The sequence below is a fragment of the Pediculus humanus genome, genomic scaffold, assembly GCF_000006295.1.
Source record: "Pediculus humanus corporis 1103172108293 genomic scaffold, whole genome shotgun sequence".
Classification (NCBI taxonomy): domain Eukaryota; kingdom Metazoa; phylum Arthropoda; class Insecta; order Psocodea; family Pediculidae; genus Pediculus; species Pediculus humanus.
This window is the reverse complement of record NW_002987862.1, coordinates 393,055-399,844: the sequence shown is the minus strand read 5'-3', so window position 1 is coordinate 399,844 and position 6,790 is coordinate 393,055.

Sequence of the window (6,790 nt, the reverse complement as noted above, 5' to 3'; positions counted from 1 at the left end):
CCCCTCCCCACGAAAATAGGAAAAAATTTGTTTGGAAATTTCGTCCAAAAAAAAAAATTCGTTCATCGTTGGATGAAATAAAAAATTTTTCAAATTGGAAAGGGGGAAAGACACGTGGAAAAGGCGTTCACGCGTTATTCAAATTTTATAAACAGTTGGTTAACACACACACACACGCACTCGCCCGCACTCATAAAACAATAATAATAATAATAATAATAATAATAATAATAATAATAATAATAATAATGTTTTAATTTACTCGAAATCAACGTTTCGAAACAAAAACAAAAACAAAAAAACTCAATTTCCTCCAGAATTATTATCAAAAAAAAAAAAAAAACAAAAACATTTTGATAGAAAGTTAAAACAACTTATTGATGATACCACCATTCACACCACCTGAGTGGGATACCCATTGTTTTTTCGCCCCCCCCCCACAATTTTCTTTTTTTCTCTAAATGACAAAATCAAAACGTTTACAAAAATACGCCCCCCACATAAAAAACCAAAAACGCCCGGAAATGACTTTTTTTCTCCCCCCCCCCATTTGAAAAAAATTTAATTTATTTTTGTAATCAGTTCCGGTAGTTGTGATAATAATAATAATAATAATAATAATAATAATAATAATAATAATCATTTTCTTTCTTCAATGCTACCGAAAAAGCCGATATCTTATAGCACAGGTGAACAGCGATAATAATAATAATAATAATAATAATAATAATAATAATAATAATAATAATAATACAATAATCCCACCCGTAAATGTTTTAAACTACCTTCAAATGTCATTTTCCTTATTTGGAATCTACCACACACCAACATGTCGATCGAGATTATTCCATCGACCACGTAGTACACAATTGGACAATTCTAAGAATTTGAGAAAGGTTATTATTTTTGGAAAAGGTTTTCGTGGGTAAAATGAAAGAAACAATCAGGTACAAAAAAAAATACAAACAATTCTCCCCTAACCTCTCCCCCGGGTACGCATCCACCTCGACAATAAAAACTTTCGCCACCCAAAAAAAAAAATTTTTTTCTTTCGTGGGAATAGAAAGAAAACTATTATTATTATTATTATTTCAATAAACTTTTTTTTTCTCTCTCTCTCTCTCTCTCTCTCTCTCTCTCTCTCTCTCGATAATTCAAATACATGCAAAAAAAACAAAATGAATGCGTTTGTGTGTTCCACCAAAATGGCCAAATTTGGTTTGTTGAAACAAAAAAACAACAACAACAACAACAACCAACCTTGTTCAGCCTACGTAATGGGTTATATAAATAAATAAAAAAAACAATTCTTGCGCGGGTTAAAAAAAAAAAAAAAAACATTTCAAAAGTCGTGGAAGTAGTAAAAAAAAAAAAAAAAAAAAAAAAAAAAAAAATGAATAAAATCAACGAGTTTTTAAAAACTAAAAATTTTATTTTGTTTTGTTTTTTTTTTTATGTAAAGAAAAGTAAACAACAACAAAAACATTTAAAATCTCCCAAGAGAATATAATAATAATAATAATAATAATAATAATAATAATAATAATAATAATAATAATAATAATAAAAATGATAGTAATAATAATAATAGTAATAATAATGATAATAATAATAAATTTTTTTCTTTTTGTTTGTTACAGGAAAAAGAATTTAAGATCATCTTTTTTGTTTTTCATTTGAATTTAAAATTTATTCCAACAAAAATAAAAAAAAGAGTTCCCATCATTATTTTATTTTAATTTTAAATTTACGTTTATTTAAATAGTTTAAAGACTAAAATAATAATAATAATAATAATTCCGGTTTCAAATACGAACACGGATGATAATTTCCGTCGTGGAATTAAAAATACGCATGATACAAAAAATAAAAATTGTATTTGTTTTTAACGAAGCGCGGAATTAAAGGCCGAAAACACGAGATGATGTCGTACCTTAAAAGAACTCATTCTATTGACACGATAAAAAATTTATTTACGAATAATGACTTCATTATAGAAAAAAAAAACGGCAAACGGCAAACAAACAAACGATTTTTTTTTTTTAAACAAAATCGTTTTAAAATGTTTATACATTATCCATTTGTTTGTTTGTTTGTTTGTTTGTTTTTTCATTTTGCCCTTAATTAAATTTATTAAAAGAAAAAAAAGAAAAAAAAAAAATGTTTATTAACATCACATAATAAACAAACAAAAAAATCTTTTAATAATTCTGGAATATAAATTTTCTATCGCAAAAATTCCAGGACGTGGTACAAGAAAAAAAAAAGGCGACGATTGATAAAACAAAATCATTTAACAAAAAAATTTAATTACAAAGTTCAACTTTCGACCTTTGCAAAAAAAAAAAATTAGGTCACACCTTTTATAAAACTAAAATAGAAAATGATAATAAAAAAAAAAAAATGGGTTGTTTGTCGTTTGTTGTTTGTTAAGACAAAAAGAAAAGAAAAGAAAAAAAAAAACATTTGACGCATGAAAAAAGGTTATCGATTAAAAATTCATTTTTTTGCACGCGAAAATAAATTTTTTCTGTTTTTTTCTTCTCGATCCCGTCTCCCTCTCTTCCCTCCTCCCTCCCTCCCACCACGAATTTGCGATTCTGGAATTTCAAACAGGATAAAAAAAAAAAAAAACTTCGTGGGAGATTCCGCAATGAATCACAAGCAACGAAAAAAAAAATAAAAAATATTAAATCAAATGACCCAAAAAAAAAAAAAAAAAAACGGGAGGAGATGGATGATCGAATTAAGTGAGAGAGAGAGAAAGAGAGAGTTTGCAAATCTAATGGTTTTTCCTTTCCGAAGGGGAGGAGGAGGAGGAGGAAGAAGAAGATGAAGAAAAAGACAAAAATCAGAAGAATAAGAGGAAGAGGAAGTTTGAAAATTATAAGTTTCCCTTTGGAAAAATGACTGAGTCATCATTTTCGGACATTTTTCTTTTTGAATTTGCCATTGTGTACAATTTACCATTGTCTTTCCTTTTCGTCGACACATTTCCCTTTTTCCGTTTATTCCTTATTTTCCATTTACAAATCCCCTCCCCTCCCTCTCCCCTCCTCCTTCTCTCCCATACCACCGCGAAACAAAAAAAAAAAAAAAATGGATCGAACGTATTATGTTACCTACATATCCATCTATCCTAATAATCTTTTTTTTTTTTTTTTTTAATGGCTTTTCGACCTTTTTTCATTCTTTTTCTTTCTTTCTTTCTTTCTATTCCATTTATTATACATTTTCCTTTACGCTATGCAAAATTTAATAAACAAGTTCAACGATATTTAGTAACCTGAGATTTTTTTTTGCTGTTTTCCTTCCCTAGATACGCATATTGTGTTTAACTATTCAAATGAACCAACAACACACACACACTTTAGTCGTGTAAATAGAAATTTTTTTGTTCCTACCAAGTCTTATCAGTTTTTATTTGTTTAACAATCATCACGTGAGTTATAAACACCTGGATAGTCATTTATGTAAAAACTAAAACGCAAATTTTCACAAAAGAAAAACAAAATCCCCCCATCGACGACGACGACGACGACGACATTTTTTTTATTATTATTTTAAGTAAAACGTAAGAGTAATTGATAAAAATGAGGGGGAGCCCCTCTATCTCTCTCTCTCTCTCTCACACACACACTTAAATAAATTACATTGCGACCTCTCATAACGATTACAACCATCCAAGTCACTATTCACGGTCAAGTAATGTAATTATTTAAAAAAATCGTGTCATTAGATGCATCTCGATTGTTGTACAATCCAACAACATCTTCACAACGGTTTTTAATTTTTAACGTTCATTTGAATACAAAAGAGAGAAAGAGAAAGACGAGAAGATGCAAGATAATGAAAATTATCATCATATGATGTGAGAGTGAGAGAGAGAGAGAGAGAGAGAGAGAGAGAGAGAGAGTGAAAACAAACAGAAACTTTGTTTGTTCCATTATAAATCTTGTAATAAATTTTTTTATTACTATTATTCAAACTTAAATATATATTATGAGAAACAAAAAAAAAATATGGCGGGTTTTACATACAACCTAATTTGTTTGTTTTTTTTTTTTTAAATTTACGCGTGTGTGAGTGCGTGAGTGCGTATTTAAATGGCGGCTAGTTTTTTTAAACGCGAAAACATCAAAACAATAATTTCGTTTGTAATAAAAAAAAAAAAACGGGGAATCCCACGCGATAATAATTATTATTTTAATGTCGTTTTTAACGATATTTGCCTTAAATTCTTCAAAAAAAAAAATTTAATGAATAGAAAACGGAGAGAGGGAAAGAAGAGAGGGGGAGGAAGAGAGAGAGAGAGAGAAAATATATAAAATTTTTGAAAATTCATAACCGGTTTTTTTTTTATGTACGTAAAAACATTTGCCAGCTCACATTTAAAAATTATTTTTAAATTAAAAAGCTCGTAACATAATTTTCAAGATGGCAAAGAGAGAGAAAGAGAACGAAAAAGTTGTTTAAAAAAAAAAAAAAACCTTGTCCCACATAAAGCAGAAGACGTTATATTTATCGAATTTTTATCATTATTATTATTATTCTAAAAAAAAAAAAAAAAAAAAAAAAAAAAAAAAAAAAAAAAACATTTCGAATTAATAATTTTTTTTTTTTTTTTTTCAATCCATTCCAAATTATTTATTTTTCATTACATTTTCATCTTTCTTTTATTTATTTATTTATTTTTTTTTTTCGTATCATTTAATAATATTTATTATGCCTTCCGACGATAAATAAATAAATAAATAAATAAAAGGATATTGTTTAAAAAAAAAAAACAACAACAACGACTTACAAAAAAAACCGTTTCCGCTAAATTAAATTTCTCGATACAAAACAAAATCGACCGCCGCGACCGTATTCGGCTCCTTTGTGATGCTGCCCTACTTATTATTATTATTATTATTATTTATCTTAATAATTTTTTTTTTTTTTTATTTGCGTTCTCTCAAATCAAATTTTATTTTCACGTTCCTCTCTCTCTCTCTCTCTCTCTCTCTCTCTCTCTCTCTTTTTTAAATCCTTATTTTTATAATCGTTTGACAAAATCGGTTAAACTCCCGGGTTACTAATACTCGTTTACTCCTCCCCCTCCTCCTCCTGTTTTTCATAATAATAATAATAATAATAATAACGTTGATAATTGACGTGCGAAGAGTTGTCACGATATATATATATACAATTATTATTATTTCATACAACTCATTCTGTCAATTTTAATTTAAATCAACAAATTTAATTTTAACGACGGATAGTCATCGTATGGGATTCCCCTATTCGCAGCCCTAAGTAAAAGAATATACAGGTTTAAGATGGGGGCGAACCCTTTCCAATTATTGTCAAAAAAAAGGTTTCGCACACAAGCTTATTCATCACATTTCACATTTCGTGTCATTAAAGCATTGGGGAGAGGGAGGAGGGGGTGGGATCGTTGCATTGAAATACATAGAGAAAGAAATTGTAGGTGTTGCCTCACGTGTGGTGGTGTGGGTCGTTCGATACACGTACGGGTCACATCACATCACATAATTTTTAAAAATTCGAATTTTATTACTTTCATTGATTATTTCCAATCGATAAATCTATTATTATTATTATTATTATTATTATTATTATTATTCATTTCAGTTTCCCCATGAGTTTCTTCTTATCATTTGAAATGAAAATTGGATTGTTTCCGTATCATATCTCGCATACACCACCCATTTTCCTTTTATCCAATCCTACTACTACCACTACTACTACTACTTTTTATCTCCCCCTTATATTTCGAGGCGTTCATTCATTTTGACTTTTCTTATTGACGTTATGACAAATGATTCTTTCTCCTCCCTTCCCCCCTCTCTCACCCACTCTCTCTTTCTCTCTCTCGATTTATTTGGGACGTGATGATCGATATATACTAAATAAATTCATCATTAATTATGTATGTATCGCAATTATACGAAATTTCTCCACCCTTAAGGAAATCTCTCCTTTTTTTTCATCCCCGAAAATAAAAATTTTATCCTATTGGGTTATTATTATTATTATTATTTCACCCTAAAAATTTTCTTAAATTAAACGAAATTAACCCATCAAATAAAGCATGACTAATGTTTGTTTTTACAGTATAAAAAAAAAAAAAACGTTACGATAATAATAATAATAATTTATTACTTGGAAAAATTAATTTTATTATTATTATTATTATTAATGATACGACAACTAACGAAATAATAATAATAATAATTAGTAATAAATAATACTCGTGAAAAAAAAGGGATTTAAATTGCGGAGTCACTACGTCATAATAAAACTTAAATAAGTCGTAACTCGAGTTTTTAGTTTTTTTTATAAATGAATTTTGAATGAATGAGTGAATGAATGAATGAATGAATAGATTTATTCTCTATGCGATTTTTTTTTTTTGATTTTATGAAGTAAAGTTAAAATTTATTAGGACAAGTGCGAGGGGGGGAGGGGAAAAAGAAAAAATCTCTTTTTCTTTTCTATAATTCGATTTCACTCACATCCATTATTTCAAAAAATAATCGGACATTAATTGAAAGCTTTTTCTGTTTCCCTCCCCTCCCCTCCCCTCCCTTCTACCCCACCTCCTTCCTGCGATTTTTTTTTTTTTTTTTTTTTTTGTTATTTATTGCTTTCGATTCTTTATTTTAAATGTCTGCAAGTAAAAAGAGAAGGAGAAGAAGAGAGAAAAAAACCATTGAAACGGAAAGAAACATGTTAAATGAATGAGATGAAGAGAGAGAGAGAGAGAGAAAAGAACATAACGCAA